This window comes from Bombus affinis, chromosome 8, assembly GCF_024516045.1.
Source record: "Bombus affinis isolate iyBomAffi1 chromosome 8, iyBomAffi1.2, whole genome shotgun sequence".
NCBI lineage: Eukaryota > Metazoa > Arthropoda > Insecta > Hymenoptera > Apidae > Bombus > Bombus affinis.
In genome coordinates, this window is record NC_066351.1 from 11010817 (window position 1) to 11033570 (window position 22754).

A 22754-nucleotide genomic window follows, 5' to 3' on the forward strand; every position below is an offset into this window, starting at 1 on the left:
TATCACTCACATTCGCCGTGTGACGTTAATTATGTTTAATTAATCTAATAGCATAATTTGCATATGCGCGAGCAACGCTCGTGTCACGCCGTACAGGCATACCCATATGCACGATCTGCATGTTATATCAGCGAAGGAACGATCGAACTTCGATATTGCGCTGGTTTTACAATAAACGCCAACCGTGTGTACGGACTTTCAAGCCTCCGCGATCACGTGAAATTTCGATACACACCCGGCCGTTATTCGGCCATTAATCGTGAAAGTGGCAGGCGTCGCGTGATTTTGATCGCGTCGTCGTTCGACCCTTTGCGAGCTCGTTCTCGTTCAGAAAATAATAATTCTTCGGTCACTGAACGTGCAAAACGTTACATCGCCAGATCTTCGTGTGCTAGTCGACGCGACGATCGATAGTTCTGTTTTTCCCCCCCCTTATATTATGTACATCGATGCGTTTCGTAACGAATTCAATGCTTGGAACGCCATGACGATAAAAACATCGGCGGAAGCGTATCGTTCCTGTTCGATCGGACTGTAATCCTGGAATTTCGGATGTCTAGTCCGTAGCAAACGTTAATACATGTTTCGATTTTCTTTGCAGACGCGTGTTCCGCTTTCTCGAACGCGAATAAGATTGGGAGGGGAAGAGGGTGGTAAAACGAAAAGAACGAGTTCGGCGCATGGTTTTCCGGCCTCTTGTCGAGATCTCCTGTTCTCGAACGTTGTTTTTCTCGAATGGCACACGTCGCGCAGGAAATTGCTACTCCCACCCCGGGTTTCCAGAACCAGTGACGTAATCGTCTGTATCTTTCGCGAGCAGATTACGCGGAGGGATATTAAATATTCGGACTACGCAATAAAGTATCGAACCTCGCGCGAATACTTCCGAGTAGTATGCAACTCAGTCAAACGGTGAATTCACGCGGTAGTTTATAACGTAATTGCTTTTACGAGCCGGTCGTAATTTTTTTTTTTTTTTTTATGATCTTTCCGATCGCTTTTTGATCGGTCTCTCTAATTTCAGCTCGTTCGATCGCGCGAACGATTGCCCGTTCTTGTGCGATGCATCGAGTTTCCAGTACATCTGTCTTGCGAATCTAATAGAAGGGTTCGACCAACCGATTGATAAACACAGTTTCGATGAAACTCTTCAGATAACCGTAAACTCGACTCTCGTCGTTTTCATCGAGTCTGACGACGGATTAATCGCTAACAAAATAACGTGGATTTTTATATTTCATTAGCGCCATTATTCACATGTATTACGTTTTTTACGCTAACTCAACGTCTCGAGCTAGACGTCGATTTGCGCGTATCTGTTCGCTGATTGTGTGCGTCTACCGTAAATATCCACGGCGAAGAGAAGAAAATAACCATGGTATTAACGAAACTAGCAATTGCGTTTCTCGTAGACTGCACCGTACTGTGCCGTACGTCTCGTGGGTCTCATCTCGCGAGCATTGTCAGAACAATGTGGCGGCTTGTTGTCGAGGCCAAACACTTGTCAGCGTGTATACGGTTATGCGCGACGCTGTTTCCGCTCAATTGTCGACTCGAGAGAAATTCATGAAAAAATTTCTTCTGCCGTGGGAACCACGCTACTCTTTCGAAACGGCGACTCGACCGACTGCCACCAATTATCTCGTGCCCTGCAAAAATTTCTCGCCACGAAGGAGCTATAACATTTTCAACCGTTTCGCTTCTTTCTCGGAGGCTAACTCGTTCGGTGTTTCTTTTCGGTGCTACCCGTTATACAGGGACGCGATCCCGATCAGAGAATCGTTTTAGGCAATCTTAAAATTTCTGCTTTGCAATTTCTCGCTTTACCGTGCGGAATACAGAGAGAATTCCGATTGGAATCGAGCGGCTGAATGCAAAGCGAATCGATGAAACATCAGTGGTAACATCTGCAGGGGCGGTAGATTATTTAAACCCGGGATAGAAGTGACTATAAAGTCAGCAGTTATGCCTGGCTATCATATGCATAATACCTTCTATTAGAACGATTACTCGTGTTTATCTTGGTACAAGGCGCAGTGTACGTGGCCGAACCCTCCGCTGTAGTTTACCAATGTAATTGGGCATGCAGAAATACGCGAAACGCGTACGTGCAAACGTTTCGATCACAGAAAAATCGCGAACTCGTCTGTATTGTCCGCATTGTTCCCAATGTTCGAAAATAGTTGGTCGATAATTAAATATTTGATTGGTATTTTTATTTTATTTCATTTCATTGGTATTTCTATCGCTGGTACTTTTAGTATTTGTAGCAGCTATTGTACGGTACAATTTTAAATACTATCACCGTTCCAAATTACATTTTTTTGCCTGTTATAAAAAGTTTTAAAATAGCTCAACATATCCCTCGAATATATGTTTCCCGTTCTATTGCCTCGTTATGCCAATTTTTAAAGGAAGCAGTGACTTGCAGCTCAAAAATTAGCCAAGTCGAACTGTTTGCTCGCTCTCTCCTGTCTCTCTGAATTCACCATTCATCCATCCTACTTGCAAGGAATATTTACCGTGTAATTTCGTTATCAGGCACAGCCTTCACTCTCGTATTCCGCGTTAACTCCAGCGTGACGGAAGTATCGGATTGTTTCAATAAAAGTTCGAGCCACGATTTAAAACGTACATACATCTGTTCCAACGAACGAAAAAATTACTGCGGAAACGTGCGAACGTACGACACGATCGTCTGTGTAAGCTCGTAAAGAGCTGCTCAGAATAGCCTCGTAAAGGGAAGCTGGAAAGCTTCGTAAGTTTCTTTCTGTTGCCAGCTCGTATGACCCGCACTCACTTAGCTGCCAGCTCGAGCTCCCCGCACTCACTTATTTGCCACGCTGAACGGCCGCACCGACTTATTTGCCAGCCCAAAAAATTCATATTCTCATGAATTTTGCCAAATGGATAACGTCTTTATTTATTTTACATTTCAATGGTTGCGAACCCGAGGAATACGGATTAGTCGGTATTTACAAAAACCGGATTGACTTAGTTGCCAGCTCGGGAGGACCTACAATAACTTAGTTGCCAGCGCATAGTTCTTTCTGTACTTCGAATTTATTCGGCTGGTTGCGTTCAGTTGAGTCGATTGTTCGGACGAACGTGCAATCGTTTCTCTCGAGGCTCTGTCGATCTTCCAATCGTGGACTATCGTCCGATTCACGGTGGTCGTCAAGTTGTTGACGAGGTTAAACGTAACTGCTCGATGAATCGTGTTTTCTCGTTCTCGAAATTCCAACTTGGAACAAATTTCTCCAAACATCGTATTTAGTCATTGCGTTTTCGATTCTGCGCAGATCGAGAAGAAAATCTGCGTTTTCTAATGACGCGATATGAGATTCGGTTGACATTGGAGATATTTCGTCCTATGTTTACTTACGTGTGTTCACTCGCCATAAAGGAGAGATTGTCGACCGCTAGATAGTGAAAAAAGAAGATACTAACGAACACGGTGAATATCGAAAGGGTGCAGTCAACTGCAACGTCCGGGAAACAAGTATCGTCGACCGAGCCAGTGATCCACGATAGCTTGGAACGCCGACTGAAATATGGAAATTACGGCGGAACGCGGGCGAGTAGAAAATGCCAAATGGTACGGTACTCTGCAGGTCACGTGAGCTGCGTAATATCCAGTCACGTTATGCGTTCGACTGCAAACCCTTTAAGCCGGCAATAAAATCCAACGATTTTCGTCGTGTGCATCCGCCGTTGTGGCATCCTTTTCCCAGGCCGCGGTACCGTAACGGACCGCCATACCATCCCTTCCTTCCAGCATCCACGTCCTTACATTCACTATTTCGTCCTTATGCCAGCGGGCGCGCATTTGTAAGTCGAAACACGTCTTGAATATACGATAAAATTTTCCCCTAGATTTGGGTTCATCCCGAACTCCCGGCCCTGGCTGCTTCTCTTTGTCCCTTCCAAGTATGTGGATCCACCGTTTCGCATTCACCTATTTGCATATACGCGAATCCAGTAGCGTCTTTGCTTTGTAGCCCATTGTCTTTTCGAATCATCGGGAAGGCTACGTTCGTATTTTAAATAGAAATGGTTTGTTCGTGTACGTGTTCCCAATTTCACGCAACTTAACTCATTGTTATCGTTTGGTCTCGGCATTCGAATTCCAGTAAAATGGTATTAGATTCGTCCAGTTTGTTCAAAAAGTATTTATCCATGTTAGCAAACTGTATTTTCCACGTCAAGGCGGTTGTATTTTTCTGCACGTCCTTCCTCGTTCCTCGGTCGCTTGCACGACACGATTGGAAGCATACAGCGATGCACAGGAAGCTCTCTTTCTACCCGTCCTTCCCCATTCTATCCCGAAGTCTCGCAGGGTCAAGCTTCTTCCGACATTTATGGCCGGGCGACCTTACAGATTCACGCCGGAGGAGACTGGACAGGTTGGCCGGCTTTTTTGCCCTATATAAAAGCTGCCGAGTAAAAAGCTACCAGCCCGTAGGAACGTCTGTGTCGTACGAAATTTTCCACTGGATCGGTGCCTACTGTAATTAAGAAGATGCAACCTCGCCGAAACTGATTATCTTGATGAAGTGCCTCTGAAAGATTTCCTGTGACGGGAAATGAATTAAGTAATTAGATCTGATTATACTTCGGAGCTATGTCGCACTAGTCATAGTGTAACGAAGCCAACCTCATTCAAAAACCCTCGATAAACGATATTACAAATATTGTACATCGATTTATGTAATCTACTTGAGGAGATAACCTATATAATTACTGGGCGCAGCCGAAAGCTATGTACAAGGGGGCACGAGCTGATTCCTCGTGAAAAAATAGGCAAAGATATAAAATAAAAGCTCAGCTTTCGAGAAAATCTAGTTTGAAAATTTATCAAGCATACTCGAGCACGGTTTGGACAGTTCCGGACTGGGTAGGACTAAATAATCGACAGGACGTGTGAAAGTAAAATAATCGGAAATTGGGAATAAAATTTGTTCATAAGACGCTTTGTTTCTGAGGAAAATAAATTTGAAAGTTTATCATACGCCTGTACTTAAAACCGATTCTTAACAAAACATGTTTTCTGGAAAAGGAAGCCTTAAAAGGGAGAATTTTATTCTACGCTTTTTATTCATTCTCGCATCTAGAATAACATCCTATCGATCGTTTATACTTAACAAACTTTCAAACTCGAATTTCTTGAAAACTAAGCTTTGGAGGAGAAAGTTTTATTCTATATTTTCTTTTTATTCCTTTCATATGGAATCACCTTTTGCCTATATATAACGCACATATGTCCAAGAAATGTTGAAATATTCCTTCTGTAAATAATATAGAGGAAGTTGAACGATCTCGAGGTTAGAAACATCTAAAACACGAGCAAGTCACGAGCGCAGTTATTCAGTCACATGTTTGAAGCGAGAAATTGAGCGTGGTGACTTGCCGCGTTTCGTGCAATTTCTGCGTGTAATTAAAACTCGTACCGTAGCGTGCGACTTTTTCCGAAAGGTAGCGCCGTAATGAAATGCCGGTTTGCGTTGAAAAATAACCGCGACTTCGGGCGATGCATTGTCGAATAGATTCCTCGCGTGTCAGAGTTTCGTAAACGAACTTAATTATGGTATGCCGATTGAGAGTCCGGTTTTCCTTTGTGTACGATGCTTCATACAAAAAGCTGCGTTTAAGCTCCTCGATTTATGAGCGATTGTTTATCGACTGTTAACCGATCGAGAAAAATTAATCTGCACGTAAAGATACGGAAATAAGAAAGCGATATAAGCGAATGTTTGCGACGATGCTCTTGGAGAAAGACCGTGAAATCGTTGTAAAACTGCTGACCGAAAAGGAAACGTGGCTTGATCATTTTCTTATAAGCAACATCGCCGGCAATTTCTTCGTCAAGATTTTACGCGGAGTCGTAACGTTGCGCGAGAAGAAACTGTAAAAAAATTTACGACATCAAGTTCCGCGCGGTATCGTCGAAAAATGGTCGGGCGCTAACGAGAAGAAGCAATTTTTCCGATTTTGATTGTGCCTTCGAGAAGAACGTGGTTCCGCACGTACGGCCCGCTCGTAATAACTGATGTAGACAGCGTAACGTGGCTCGGGCGATGCTAGCCGTGGCGGAAAATATCGCCGCGATGAAGGAAATCGCAATAAACTAGGTACTCCAGTTAACTTCCTTTTGTACGGATAAGCGTGCTCTCTTTCTTCCTCTCTCTCGCTTCAATTTCTTTGATACGAGCCGAACGGGGTACGGTGTCAAAAAGTAATTACGGGAGTGGTCACGAGGAACGTTTATGAAAAGCTCGGCGTGGCGAACGACAATAATAAAACAGGGGGAAGTGGGTAATAATTCTTGGGACAGAGGGGATACCTCTGTCTCGACATTTCCTCTGAGACTTTGAGTACCACGGCCGGCCATTACTGCCACCGGCAAGAAACGGAAGAGGAATTTTTCATGGCGGCAACCCTCGCTCGTGCAACTTCCTTTTGCTTACGTGTACTCCTGCGATACTTGAAAACTTTCCTGACCAAGTTTCAGGCGTAACGCGTCAACGAACACAGACCTTTAAGTCTGGCAAGGAAACCGGACTGTGGATTAGAGTGAGAACCGTTTTAAATCTAAGACGAACTTGTTAAACGAAAAAATTCTCCTTTTCCGGATCTTAACGTCGCACGTTTCATTCGATTTCGCGTCGATTAATCCAGGAGTGTAGGTTTCTCACGGAGCTGCCACTAATATTAGACAGGTTACTTGTATGCATTGAAGCGACACGAAACGTACTTCCGTTGGAACGTATAGCACGTAGAGAACGATGCGTCCAACCTTCTCCAGAAATCTGGCTACATCGTGTGTACTCTTTGAGCTACCATATTCACTCCATTAATTTTGAAAACCATCAGTGAAATCTATGCTCGCAACTTTGATACGCTCTCATCTAATTTCCTCTGCGGTTGGTGCATCTGACAGGTAGTCCGATCTCGTTGGATGCGTTCAAAGTCGATTGATATAAGATGGGTTTCATGATAAAGATAACTTTATGGAACGTATATTACCAAGATGCATCTACTACGAACGTATAATTATCAAGCGACTCTGAATATTTCCGGTTTTTGTGTCGTTCGGTTGATGTTCCTATTAACGAGAGCATCGGCGCGCTGTTGACTTTTATAGAAGAATTTTCTTAAAAATAAATATTTTCAAAAACCGGAGAATCGTCGAAGGCACTTTCCACCGCGTTTCGATCGCAGCATCGACGAACGAGAGGTTCGCGTGCAATTTTTTGAAAATTTCTGGACGCTTCCGTAGCTGTTCGCGTCGTTGCTCCTCAGGACAGCCGCCTAAGCGAAGTGTCGATCGACGTGAGTAAGACAAGTGCGAAAGTAACCCCCGTCCAATCAATCTTACGGCATATCAAACCCCATCTCCTTGCCCACTCGAAGCTCGGGAATATCCACGTTCCCTGACGTTCGTTCTTCGTTTCCCATCGACCACCCCGTTCTACCGCACGAGCAGCAGCATCTTTCATCCCTTCTTCTTCCGACATGTCTTTCTTCTGGCTCTCCTCAGTCACCGCGAAATCCTCCGTTAACAAAAAGGGCGACACGTTCGGGGTTGTTATCCACAGACTAGTGAGCCGCCCTCGCAAAAAACTTCTATGTTCCTATCTCGTTGTATAGGAAACACGATTGGGATTGTTATCCGTGGAGTGATAGCTGCACATCCACTTTGCTCCACGACGAAAAACTTGGTAGAGTGGCCGACACCTCGGATGGATGGATCTCCCCGGGTCAAGAATGTCCTACATTTACTTTCACGCTCTCGTTTCGCCTTGGCTTGTGTTTTTTAGCGAGAACAATATACGCCACGCGGGACCTAAAAGTATCTACACGAATCTCTAAGTTACACTTCTTTCTTTACGCTTTAGGCTGTACTTAGAACGGATACCTGTTCTGATAAATGAAACATAGAACACGATACACGTAGCTAGTATAATAATAATAGTAATAATTTGATTATTCCGACGTATTTGCCAAGAAGACAGCAAGCCAGAATCCGCATCCACTGTAACCATAACCGCAGCCGTCTTCGCGTTCAACGCCAATCGACCTCGTCATTGGTACATTCGTCTCTTCTAAAGGATCCCTTATCCAACGAAACAGAGAAGTTAGGGAATCCTTGCGCGACAAAAGAGGGGAACGCGTTAGCTTCTTTATCCTGAACGCGATACGACGACGTCGAGGGGAAAGTTGCGGCAGATAGGCAGTATGGTCGAAGCTTGTTGTAGGGAAAGGAGCAAGGAACGCATTATCCGGCGGGATCGAATTGTCCTGGTCGTCATTCAAATTCGTTTAAACTCCCTCGCGCACTTCGTCGTATCCCGGAAGGTATGAAAGCTCTCCTCGTACGTCTTATCTCGCTCGAGGCGGAAGCTTCGGGATCGATCTTTTTCCCACACTCGCTACCGAGTACTTTCGAAGGGTTAAGAGTGCCGTTTAAGAGACAAGAAGCAGAAACCGTTCTTCGACAGTTCGCTCGTAAAGGATTCTCATCTGTTTCGCTATTAGCGATCCGTTGTTTTCGTCCCTTCACGCTACAGCGAATTCACCCACTGTTCATTTATCTTTTTTTCCTTCGGGCAAACTTCGCAAACGTTCGCGCAGCTTCTATTACGCTAATCGTGCGCGCGTCCAACTTCTCCTTTTGACAAATTAATTTCGATCCTTCGCCGGAGTTAATCCAGAAAAGAATCGTCCTGTGTAATTACGACGTGGAACCTGCAACGATTGCGCTCTTCAAGTTGAATTTCGTTCATTATCTCGGGTTGTATATTTTTTCCGATTAAAAATAAGCACAGGGAGCGATTCATCATGCGGTATTAAATCTCACGTGTCCCGCAAACACACATCGGAACACGAGAGCGTTTTCATCCTTTGTCGTGCTATAATTAAATTGCTTCCTCTTTCCATTTTTCCCTTCGTTCCTTTCTGCTTGGTATATCCCCTTCACCGGGAGGATTTTACACGAACTTTTCGTTGTTTTTATATTTCCTCGAAAGAGAGGAAGAGAGACGAGGAGCGAATGGAACACGGAAGAAAGCAAGAGTGCGCTCGCCGACGTCGTTCATTAGTTCGAGTGATTTAGTATGTTTTTCCTTGGACGGTCTAGCGATGAAGAGACAGTGCACGAACCTCGTCGTGATTGCGTGCATCTGTTGTTCGCAAGAATTAAATAAAATCCTCGTCCTCGTTCTGCGCAGCTTTGCTTTTTCCAACGAGTCTTACAAATTGGACGCTTAAAAGTGCATGGTTCGAGCGGACGAGCGATCCCGGTTAATAATTCCGCCCATGCCATCGACCTATCGCTTCCGTTTCGACGTTTGAATTTATTCGCCATCGCGCCGCAATCAAACTTTCATCCTGTTCGATCCATACGTAGATCTCTAACGAACGATCTATGGTCGTGATGTTTTTTTTAAAAGCAATTCGTTCACAATCGTCGGTCGGCATTTCCGAAGACTCGCTTGTTTTCGATAACTGATCGCAATTGCATGCTACTAATCGGTGCCATAAATCAGTTCAGAATGGATCTCTATACGAGCAAATTAATCATTGTAATTAATGATTTGCCGGCGACGAACGGATCGCGCGCTGCCACGTACATATTAATTTTATAACGCAACGCGCTTGCATTCTGATCGTGCGGCGCGTGCTCTAAGTGCGCGATCATGCCATTTCAAAATTTCTGTTTTTCACAGTCGGGTATTACGTAGATTACTAGTACCGCTTGGGTGTCGATTGACCTCTGAATAATCAAACGCGCCGCCGGTCGGCTTTCCTGCTCCAATCGTCAACTGGTAAGTGAGGTTAAAACCAATTATTGAATTATTCAACTGGTTTATACGCGAGTTAGTCAAATTTGTGTTACCCATCGAGGATGAAAACTATCACCGCTAAAAGCGAGTTAACGGGAAAACGATGTTACGAAGGTAAATCGCGCGAGGAGGGAATAAAACGTATGAGAGTACTCTTCTAGATTGATCGAGAGTACTGGAAGTACGAGATTCGTCCGCAAGCGACGGTACATTAGCTTTAGTCGGTTCTCATCGATGAAAGGAGCGCGGCTATGGTCAGAAGGAAACGTCGACTAAACAAGAAATGGAGCATAAAGGGAGTGAACGTTTGGTAGGTACGTGGGCAAACACCGGAATCGACCTTAAGACTCGGCCATTGACTGGTGTACACAGAGGTACGATGCATTTAAGTGACATCGCATTACGGCAAATCTATCGTAAATAGCTGGCTCGAGATGAAACCAGAGGGACTCGAGGATCGAATCGGAGACGAAACATCGTTACAGTCCGAGCTTTACAATTTTCTTACGTAATTCAACTAAATCTTGTTATCGAAGTTTCGAGCCTGTGTGTTCTTCTCACTTGCGCGAACTTCGATTTGCGATGGCAGGTAGAAGTTTGATGGCATGCGATTTCTATCTGGCGAAATGGCCCGAAGCTCAAGAATTTTATAATTAATAGAGCATCGTCGTGAAACGACCGGTTCGACCGATCTCCCAGAACGATTGAATTTCTTTGTCATTGATTCAGGGATTATCATCGCTCTGGCGGATTCGAACAGACGTCTATCGTCGACCCGTTCGTTCGCAAAATGCTCCCCTCGAACTTCTTTCTTAGCCTGTCCACGTTGACAAGCGGAAACGAACGCGAGAGTAAAAGTTATTATCGTAGAACAGCGAACGTCCGATCTCCTAACGACATCGAGTCGATTAATAGCGTGTAAACAGGCACGCGCGCAAACTACAAGTTCGAACTCGGAAGCAGCTTATACCGGAGAGAAAAATTAAAGGAGAATGGTACGGCCATTTGGTTATCGCGTGCAATTTGCAAACACGATCGGTTCTCGTCGACGTCTTCGAAGATTGCCTCGAGCCGAAGAAATTCGAATAACCGTCTATCGTTCGGCGACGTTGGCCGATTCTTTCGGCTGGAATGCCCGGCGTTCCTTCGAGACCGTTTCCTCCTCGGCGTTTTCACCGCGGAAACAGCGGCCGTGAAATGAAATGAAATCGATAATGGGGTACGCTCGTGCGCGAATCGTTGTGAGATAAAAGCTGTTAAGGAGACAAAGTGCGCCGGAGAAAAATAGAGGAGAAGCTCGCCGACTAGGAGGCGGCGCGGCGGTGGCATTGCCGATGGTGGCGAGGTACCGAAGGACGCCGTAAAGGACCGCGCCTTCTTGCGGAAACTCGTGGCTCGCCGAGTTCCGCAGACTCCCGAACTTTTAAAAACGTCCCCGCAGACTGAAACTAACTTACCGAAGTGTCGTTCCTTTTCTACGCCCTCCACCCTCGCCCTCGCGACTTCTCGATAGCGATATGGCAACTTCGCTTGGATACCGTTCCCCTTTTTCACGGTGAACGCCTAGCCATTTGTAGGTACGTCGGATGCATTATCCTACAGGGCTTCTACGATTTTAGCTTTTCCCCGGGACTTTCTACTTGATAAATGCGGACGACTATTCGTTGACTGTTGGAGATTTTGATCGATAGCAGGTATTTATATTAGCGGCTGAACGTAAGAAAATTTGTGCTTATCCTGCTATATGCTTGTTTCGAAAGGTTGATAGAGTGGAAGAGCGACACAGGGATAAGCGGGAATTCGTAGTCCGAAAACTGACGACGAAAAAGGGTATAGAGAGTAAAAATAGGGTGGAAGGTCGTTCGTGCACACGATAGGTTCCCTCGTGGCACGGCGGCGACAAATCGATTCGTGCCTGGCAATTAAAGTCTTCCACGTTGGCGTGTGCCTAGATGCGATCATTATCTGCGTCGTGATTGGCTTCGCTATCGTCAAACAGCCCCACACAATGATTTTTGTTCGCACGTATCGCGTTTGGTTGATTCAATAACGAAATCTACGTGTAAAAAGAAAATCAACCCTCGAGAGCTCGTTTATTTTTGCTCTACCAGGCAAAGCTTTAGAAACGCTAGTTAGTTCTAACTTTTATTAAAGCGGAGAACCGAAGCATAGCTGAACGATAGAATCTCCTCTGTTATTCTAGATTTTTCACCGAGCAATTTCTATCGCACAGGGTCTACTTAATCTTCCAATCAATCGCGCGATAGATTATGCATTATCTTTGGCCAAAACCGGGCCCTTGTGAAATTATAATTATGCATCTTGATAAATTATTAACGTGGACCGCGACCTTTTCCTATAGTCCGTCTATTCTGTTTAATTGGAATTCTGTTTAATAACTGCGTTATTTACTTCTTTTGTGATTCGCGCAATGAAATAAATATAGTCGATTAGATTAAAAAAAGAAAACAAGAAATATACGCTACTGGTTGTTCTTCGATCGAAACTTTAACAGCTACCGGAAGTATACGTGCCACGGAATCGCGTACAATCATTCACCGGTCTAAATAAAAGTCAGTTTCACCGAATAAAATTCTTAAAATTCATTTCTATGTTAATGGCAAAGAGAAGCTGCGTGCTTCGAGCAACAACTAGACTGACTCGAATTTGTTATCGATACGATAAATTTTCGACCGCGATGAACGTAAATTCGACTTTAGGCGAGTTTCTTCGATGCTAGGGAAAGGTCGGCTAGTTATCAAGGCCAATTTAGGGTGTATCGGGAGCGATGACGCGCAACCGTGTGCTCAAGTGTAATGCCTCTCGTTATCGATACATAGTTCTGGACGATTATATCGTCGGAATAATAACCGAGGCTGACCTAACTTCGCGAGATATGATAGCGGCTCGGTTGAACGGCTGAATGCTTTTCAAGCGGAGGCTTGCACGTGCCTTCGTTATCCGGAAAGGTCTTTCACCTTGTCGAGTCTCGGTAATAATAGGGTTGCGATTTTTCGAAACAACGATCGTACGAGAATTTTCAATTCCACAACACTCGCGTCCCGATCGAGTCTCGAATATCGCGAATTAACATAGTGGAAGCTTGTCGTAAAATGTGAGAGGGTGGGTCTTTGAAGCGTCGGTCCGAAGATCACGATATACTGCCTCGTTTTTTCATTGATTACTCTCGTGATGCAGTAGCGAGCGCGTGGCAAAGAGACCCGTGCTCGAGAAGCATATCTGCCGGTTGAAATCGCGATTGGAAATGGGTGTGCTATCGGCGGGTCGATCGAACGATTGTCAAATATTTGAAAATAAAGCAATCATTTTTATAGAATCCTATCCGATGTTGCGAAAAAAGATTTTGCGGTGCGCGTCCGTCCGTGCTACAGTGGAAAGAAAAGCAGAATACTTTCGGTTTAATTAAATCGAGCGGAATATTATTGTCAATGCGTGCCCGCGTATCCTTTCATCCCGTAATCCTGATTTATTCGGTTGTACATCGCTACGAAGCAATCGGAACTTTATCGAAATTAAATGTATTCCCTCACTGACAACAAAAACTGCAACAAATTCATACTGTCCGCGTATAACGAGAATCGTTGGCGCAAAGAGATAGGAAAAAGGAAGGAAAATATGGAACTTGGAGAGAAACGGGCAAACCGTATTAATAGCTACCATCGGTTTGAAAGGAGTATTAGTTTCTTTCTGGTTGCCTGCGGGGAAGACGAGCCAACCGGGGCGATTAAACGAGCGAACAGTTTTTCGATTTTTTTTCCACAGGGATTCCGTTGTTTCGCGAAATGCGATTATACCGGATGATTAGCTGAGCACGATAACATCATCAGCACGGCGATCATACTTCGCAACAGGATCTGGATTTATTCCGGCGAGACAGCGGGGCTTACACGACCTTCTATCGAAATTAAACAGGGATTTCGCGTTCCCGTTGACCCCCTTTCCGTCCGTGTACGCGCCTCGTGTTATACGCGTGCACGCGTGCACACGGTGAAAACGCACCCCTACATCTCTATACATCGCTATCTCTCAATCTATCTGTATCCATCGCGCAAGCTGGCGAACATTTTAATCGCGTTCCACCGAATTCCACAGGAAATCCCTTGCAAATCCGTGAGGCGCGGCTCCCGTGAACTCCGTTGTCCTCTGGAACAGTGATTTTTTGTGCCATTGCACGCGTTCGAAGGATAATCTCGATGCTCCTTGCCGGATTTTAGTTGTACGCGACTCCTTCGACACTCGGAGATCGCCGATGCAACAACGTATTAAGCGCGACTTTTACTGTCCGTTCCTTTCTCGTTCGCTCAACAGCTCCATGTTTCGAATCGTTCGCTATACGCCGGTAATGCGTTTTATCTGAAAACACATAGGTAGAGGATTTACAGGAAGATTCGTTTTCGACACGTTCTTCTACGCCGATGAAAATGTTCGATCGGTTTTAATTAACGCATTAATCGCGGGAGCTCGTTGATTGGTTTTGTAAGCGATCGTACAAAAATACCTGCATTTCTTTCGATCGTACGTACGCGTCTCGTCAATAAATGACGAAAATAAGGAAGCGAAGGATACATCGCGAGATATCACGTGCGAAATGAGATCGGACAAAATACTAATTCGTGGAAAATGCTAGGCGGAGAAAGTCGAATAAAGTTAGGTGCGTCCGTCGTACGCTCTGGTCGATGGAAAACACTTTAATCGTGGTTGAACGATCGACGAATCGGTTCGAGGGAAAATCTCCGGACAAATTCTGACGCGGACTGATATTCCTGAAGAGGATCAAGCATCATCCGCGTCGTCGGTTGCGCCGAAAACGATAACATCTCATGATCTGTTGGTCAGCTACGGATGAACAGCAGCGGCGCACGAGTTTCCTGCCGAACCGATAATTGAAAATCACTGTCCCATATATCGATTCGTAGGATTGTCCGCTGGACGTGGTGGTTCCTCCTTCATCCTCTATCCTCGTGTTCGGTCGCTCTATCCCTGTCTCTTTCTCTCCGCTTTCCACCCTTCTCTTGATCGGTTGTCCACCGGCGAGCAAACAAAGTTACGAATTTTTGGTTGAATTTTTTAGTTGGTTTTGTTTGTTTATTAAGCGGACGATAGAGTCTACCGTCGGTATACGAGATGTAACAGACGATGTTGCAAGGTTACAAACCCGAATCACGTTCGATAAAAAAGACAGGGAAACGGGGACAAAGCGGAGACGAAAATCGGAATAACGAAGTTTCGGGGACAAGGGGGAGTTTTCTGTACGGTGATGTGATCAAAGGAACGACAGACTGTACGGCGATCTCGGCTCCGACTAAAGGTTATAAAAAGGGATGCAAAATTGCATAGTTAGTTGATGTAAATTCTTGCTTTCTACTCTCCGGCGTTCTAGCCGACACTGAATCTCTATTGTTCGCCGAATAAACCGGCGAATTACTCACTTGTAACTAACGAAGGAGATTAGACATTTATCGTTTGTTTCTTTACACCTTTCTAATCGGCCGTTAATTCGATACTTCCAGAAGATGAGAATTAAATCGGATTCCATTATCCGCGTTAACGAAACCCGTTCGAAATTTCGACACAGATTCTGTTGATTCGGTTCGGCGAAATAGCAACAACCGTGCGCACCCGTGAAATAAGCATTCGCTTCAGTTATTTTCCTTTTGTGATCGTTCCAAACCTTGGTGTACAACGAACGCAACTTTCGGCCGGGAAACGTATTTTCTCGCGTGGGTTTCTCTGAACCGCGACAGGCGTCCCTTTGAAAAACGGGCGTTCAGCATTTTCTGATAGTGCGCACGCACGATATTAAGAGATATTTCCAAAATCTGGAGAACAAACGAGCTGCGAAAAAGACACTCGACAAATTATGCGATGCTCGCATCCTTGCGAGATAACGGTAGTGAAAAATCACGGCTTCCTGGCCGCGAGATAAGGCAGGTTGGAAAAAGAGTGCCGTATAATGAAAAGGCACGCCTCTGGTCTACCCGACTGATTTAAACGTCTGGAGATAGCTCGCAACGTGTATTCTAGTGGAAATATTTCTTACGCGTCGAAGCTTTCAGAAAAAAATTACGAAGTATGCATGAATTTCGAGTTTATTAGGACCCGTAGTTTTTAAATTTTCCAATATAATCGTTCGAATGGTTTTGCGATATTTGTGCATTAGTCAATTAAACGCAGCGACGTGGAAAACACGTGCAATGGAAACAGAAAGACTATCCAAGTCTCCCGATGCAGATTGACCCTGTAACTCGATTGTTCGAAAATTAATCGAACCGCGAGAATGTCATTTTATCTGCCAATGGTATTTGAGGCATTTATTGGGTCATCCTCTGACCATATGTACTGAATACAGTTTAACGTTGATTAATATAAAATTCCTTTTCGTCGGATTCGTTTGCAGAGACGAGTGAAAGGACCGCGATAACGGATTGTTTGTATCATGAAAATAGTATAATAATAATTAGTAATTTGTAGACTTATAAATGATGTCTATTATTTTGTTGGTCCACCGCGCGTTTGTGATAGATCAACTAACAAAGCGGATCATTTGCGCAAACAATGAGATAATGGTCTCTATACTTGTGGTCTGGATGTTGAAAAATTTGAGGCTACCAGACGTAAGTATTTCGACCAAAGACGATCAAAGTGCGGTTCTTCTCGCTGCGAACTATATTTGTTATCGTTGCTCCGCCGCACGTACTGCAGCGTCGAACAAACGGCGGAAGTATAGCCTCGCGTTTCCGATACAGGCGGAAGGAGAAGAATCCATTTCATCAGAAAAGAAAGAACGCGAGACAGAACGTGTAATATCGACTCGCTTAAGCGTGGCTAGCTTGGGAAGGGATAAGAAGGGCGGAAAGAAGGCCGAACGACGAGAACAGAGAAGCTGTGTAAGGCGGCGGAAGTAACCGCTCAGGCGGAAGTTCCAATTGCCAGCTAGATCTATATATAATAAGACAGGAGAGTTATACTTTCTGCCAGGCGTCGTAACGCAGTTCGAGTGCAAAAGTTTCGGCCCTTCCCCGGCGACCTTCTGGAATTATCTCTAGCACCTTTCGTCCACCATCGTCGAGATAATTAAATATATCCGTGCACTGAAATGCTCAAACGGATTTTCTCCGGACGAAGGCGGCCACGATAAAGGATTTTCTCCTCTAAGACGAAACTCGGGATTGAAGGGAAAAAGTTTTCCTTGTTTGTCCTTTTGCGTTAAACCCACATTCTACTGCGATTTCGAAACCCGGCAAATAGAGTCTGACTCCCAATTCCTTTTGACGTCTGTTCTTCCTTCAATGAAACAACGATTAAAGTAGAATATTGTCTTGCGTTATATTACCTGGACAAAGTTGGTGCGAACGAAGGACCATGGGCTTCGCCATATTTAACTCGGAAGTTGAACTTCTGCAATCTTAGCTACCGATAACGCGACCTCGATGATCCCTCGTCACCGTACAGTGACGTGTATTTTCATGCACGTACAAAATGGAATCCCCTGATACTTATTTCTAACGACACAGAGTTCCTGTGAATAAATGTTATTAGAAGGTATATTTGCCTCGAAACGTCGAGAATTTTCAAGCTTATCTAATAAAGTAATCTTGATTCACGTTACTTACCAACAGAAAATCAGTGTTCTAATTCGTCAGACCATTTTAGAAATGGTGTTGAGGTCCGCGGAAAGCTACCATAGTTCTGTACTTTGAGAAATTTGATTTCGGGAAACGTGGTGAAATTTTCCGGTATATTCGTACTCGTCTGTCGGGCCGGTTCTAGGCACGAACAGAGTGTGGCTTTGGAAAATTGTTGCAGTGGCTGCAGCTCTCTTGGGAGGAGCCATTAAGTTTCATTTTTTCCCTCGTTCTTCGCCCTCTCGCAATTGGGTTAGCCGCGCGAACTTCCATTCCATAAAGTTAGCTACCACCGAAGGACGATAATTATTATGCCGCATAGCGCGACTCGGCTTGTGCCACGGCACTGCGACAACTAGGTGCTTTGGGACCTTGTTCCCGTCCACTTCATTCGTGAAACCGCCTTTGATAAGAATGCCATTCCTACTCCTTTTTTCCTCGTTGAAAGTGTGTTACCACCTGTCTGCGTCCAATCGCTTGCAATTCAAATTCCACGACTTCTTTTTCCTATTTAATTATTCCTTATGCAGCTGATTAAGAGTGATGTTTCGTTATGTGTGACGACGAGAGACAATTTTTGTGAAAAATTAAGCATATCATAATGCACACGAGTTACTATGCAACGAAGGTAAACAAGGTTGATACGTTCAGAAATGACTAGTTTTCTGAAACTATCCGACAGAATGGCACGTTGAAATCACCCTGATCGGAAGGCCAGGCACGTATTTTAAAGCCAGTGAGGTCGGTTAGAAATTAGTATACTCCGTCCTCGTCTGCGATGTCTACGACTTTTTAATTTATTCAAGGAAAGTTTGCCAGAATTCGTGCAGTTCGAAGCCCAGCTTTTCAGGATCCCGTCTGAATACCGACCGACTATTCCAGGAAGCAGATGCACCGTTTGTTATTTTTGCGTTCCGTTCCATTAAATCTTTTCCATTGTTCTCATTTTGCCTGACAGCGTTCGCTTCTGCGAGACTCCAGCAAGATGAAATGAGATATTCTTTATAAACAACCAACCCTACGCGAAACGAATCTACCTACGACTTAACTTGCCACGTATTTCCAACTCATGCTTGAATTTCTTAAAAGCTAACAACGTTTTATCGAGAGATCTACTTATATTAAGATATCGTCGATAAATCTCAACAAGCATGTACGTTTTACCATCACCTACTAACGACTCCATGGATGAGTCAATGTTTTTACACGAAATCGAAAATTTGTTAGCCCTTGGTTACTATTATAACGGTAGGCCGATTTTCAAGCATTATTGAAAGCAGAAACAGGCTAAGCTGGATGACCGCGTGTACGATCACGACGTATACATTCGTGTATCCGTGCGCTCGCACAGCTGGACTTTATCGTGCTCGCGTGCGATCGTGAATCATAATGCGTCGCGCGATTACGCATTACGCGCCTCCCTATCTAGCCACTCGTAACGCATTACTGTCCGAGTGGGTTCGTCAATATGCCGGCGAACTGGATTATGGCTATATCCGTGGCGATGCTTTATCGTTCTGTAACGTTCGCGTGTCGCGCGTTTTCTCCCCCTTTCTTCGTTCCTCACACTCACGTGTTTCACTCTCACAGAAATAAAACGCTCGACCTGGCCATGAGACTCTTTCGCGACGAATACTCTGGTTTTCGTATCGATTCGACTGTGTTTGTTCGGTATCGTGACGTGCGAGTTATTCCACGCCACTTTGTTTTCTGTATTCGCACGGTTTCGCGTGAATTCCCGGCCCACTGCTGACACCGTTTCTTTTAACCTTTCGTTCCCGCCTATTTAGAACGTTTCCGCGTTCTATCGTGTCTCTCTCGTCGCGAGAACATCAAGAGAATTCAAGAGTACCGAGTTGAGAGAAGATGTAATTTTCGAGTTTGAGATCTCTTCGGATTCAACGAGAGTGATTTAGCAGGTCCAGCTGACTGAGGAGAGGGTACGATAGGATCCGACAATTAACGGAGTCAGCTAGAATTACTCGGAAGATTGTATTAGCACGTCGCTGATAGTAATGCTGGCGCATGAGCGCAGCGATAGCGTGTTACAGCGCCACCGTCGAATATTGGCAATATTATCAAACGTTAGTTCTGTTAAGCGACGTATATCAGTTCAGCGAACAATACCCGTCCATTGTCTATAGATTTTTCGGTTAGGCAAGAAACGATGTGCTCGCAGTCAGTTCAGCAATACCGGCATGGCAACCCGACCGTGTTCGCTTTCGACACGAGTAAATCACGATTAATCGCAATTTCATGGACGTTCTGCGTAAGTCATGAAATTAATGTAACGGTATAACTCGCGATTACGTATTACGTGGTTGCATATCTCTCCACTTGTTACCGTTACTACCGTTGCCTGGCTAGTTCAATATGCCGGAATACACAGTTGTTCTCATGCTTTATCGCGTGGTTATAAACCGCTGATACGCTAGGGAATAAGGAGTACGCCAGTCCTCGATAGAAATATACTCGTTACAATACCAATATCTATATCGTTTTGCGGGGCATTACGCGTCCACAATTAGAGAGGTTATGCGTATCTTTCCACAGCTGGATATCGATGCACTTCGATACATCGAGATGCTACTTTCAAAAACATGGAAAATATTTTAACGTTGGGAATATTCTCATCGTATTCTAGTCGTAACGTCGAAGCTAGACTATGATCAATGGGGTTACTTTGCGAATCGATCTGGGTCGCGAACAATCGTTACCAGAGATACAACGATGGTATACAGTTGTGTAAGTCGTCGCATGATTCGCTTGGCCGCGATATTTGTGCTTTTCATTTGAATTTTGTCTTCCTGATCTTTCTCGACTGGTTTGTTTCTCTTGTGTTTTCGTCAGACACGGATGCTCGTCGTAAAAAGCAAAAACAGAAAAGGAACGAGCTTCTGCCTTGGTGCACTTAAAACAAACGTCTCATTATAAGGCGGCACCGAAAAGAAAGACGGCATAGTAGCGATGAATAATTATCTGGCTGAAAGAAGCGAGATGGAAAAAGTAGTGAGTTCAAGAGCAAGGGAAGTTAAATGGAAATATTATTCTACTCTGGTCGCGCACGTTTTACTTACTATTCGCTGCTACTCTTTTTAAGGACTTCTATTATTTTAGCTTTCTTCATCGTGTCGATAAATTGTTCTTAAATACTTAGCTTTACCAACTTAATTAATCGCGTCGAATTATAAATGTAATTGCTGTTTCTCTTCCTTCACTTTAACCTGTTATACACAGAAACGTACTTTAATAGAATAACCTATCTTTTAGGTTGCACCATTTTATAGTAACGCATAGCGTGTATAAAACATATTTTGCACGTAATTTTTCTGGTGCATCTTTCAGTACAGTGAAATATAAATTCTAAAACGAAAAAAGATTTACTACTTACCGAACGTTGTTGGACGCAGCAATTAATATTTCCGTAAGTAGCCCCGCAAAACACGAAATTGACGTTTAATATCTTCAATAATTTTCACCTTCCACTTAATTTTCACTTTTCACTTAATTTCCACTTTCAATTTATCACTTGTCAAAACACTGACGAAACGTTGTCGTAAAGGAAACATACTGTAATATGAAGATAAACGTAGACTCAATAGAGCTACTATTTCAATAGTTTTAGACATTCATAAAAAATTATACTACTAATAATTTAACGTAAATGAGAATGAAAAATATCTTAAGATACGTCACTGACACTTTTACGATTAGAGAATATATTTTTCGATTAATATAATTAGGCGAATTAAAGTTTCTACTTGAATCGTATGGTAGCGGCAGTTGCGATCGCGACGCCATCTGCGCCACATATTTGAAACATCTTGTCTTAAAGACAGGCGATTCTTTTTCGTCCGAAGGCTTGCGGAAAGCGGCTGTGTGAGCATCGTTCTACTTCATGTAAGTAACATGAAACAAATTTACATTCACGGCAAAAACGAGCAGTTCCATCACGGAGCGTTGTAAACTTCCACGGCATGCCCGTACACGTTGTTAAACATTCATATTTTCTCGTACGCATGAAATATTCCGTGGAAAGTTTCCTTTGGCGTCCCGTGGCCCGCGTTACTTTTCGTTTCGCGACTCAAAACAATAGAAAGAAGGAAATTGCTGTATTTGTTTGGCCTCGTTCGCCTCCTCTCGGAACACGCTTCGATTCATTCGCGAAATAAGGGACAGAGTAACAAAAGTGAAGCGTTTGAGCAGTCTGTGTGTCTCTCTCTCGACTGTTATTGCGTCTTAATAATACATGACAGAATAATGGCCGCCTAATTCGTGTTCACCGGTCGTATATATCCGTCTTTTCGCGTTCAGCGAGTACGAAAAGACATGCCATGCTGGGCGTGCATTAAGCAAAGACATTTTTCATTCTCTTGGAATCTGTCGAGTATGGTTAATTTCGAAATATCTTGGCTGTGCATCGAGCGAGATCAGCCGATGAAAAATGTGTCCACGAAGTCGTAAAAAACGAGACCGGAAGTGGCGATCCTTAGCCCGGTGGAACTCGAAAGAGTGGTGCCATGTTAAAAGGTCTGAATTCGATTTACGATTCGAAAAATCCGTCTATCTTCCTAGTGCACTGCTTCAGGATATGCACGGACAACTGTCATGAGAGGGAATATATACGGTGGTACATTTTTTTATGGCTGTTTCCAGCGGTAGCGAACGTTTCGTAATTAATTACAGGGGGGTGCACTCTTCTTTTATCGACTACCATTTCGCGAATGGCTCGTAAAAATCCGTGAGGGTCCGTGCAGTTTTCCTATCTCTTTCGTGCCTCGTTTTCCATTTTCTCTCTCCGCTTTCGTTTTTTCTCGTGTGACCGCTTCTCTATCTCCCCCCGCTCCCTTTCTTTCATGCTCTTGGCCATGGGTGCCGCTTTTAAATGTCGTTACGAATTTTTTTTTTTTTCAATTCTTCACAATATACGTAAGAAGTAGATGAATAATTTCGAACGTTGAGATAGCCGGTTGTAAAGCCAATCGAATTGGAAATCTCGATTGCTTCTCTCTTCGTGCTTTCGTTTTCAATTTACTCGAGTGTGCTTTTATTGTGGCTTTACACATATCAACGAGCGAAAGTTGCGTGAATATTTTATTTTTCCACGTATTGTTGATTTAGAGCAAAATTAAGTTGCGTTATCTCTTAAATCTGTAGCTTCGATCAAACTAGTCCACCATTGTAACTTCGATTATTCGTTTATCTTGATTCGCGTCGAGTAATATCGAGCGATATCGAGTGAAAAAAAATGTTGCGAAGGAAA

The 22754-nt window shown here is 44.0% G+C and overlaps 1 protein-coding gene and 1 long non-coding RNA gene across 3 annotated transcripts in view; both read left to right on the forward strand.

Moving 5' to 3' along the window:
- Window positions 1-22754, forward strand: part of LOC126919610 (uncharacterized) — a 222799-nt gene that overhangs the window by 69747 nt on the left and 130298 nt on the right. The window lies entirely within an intron of this gene.
- LOC126919625 (uncharacterized) lies at window positions 12253-21185 on the forward strand. Its single transcript, XR_007711729.1, has 3 exons — window positions 12253-19760; window positions 20045-20236; window positions 20342-21185. It is a non-coding gene; the product is annotated as an uncharacterized LOC126919625 (long non-coding RNA).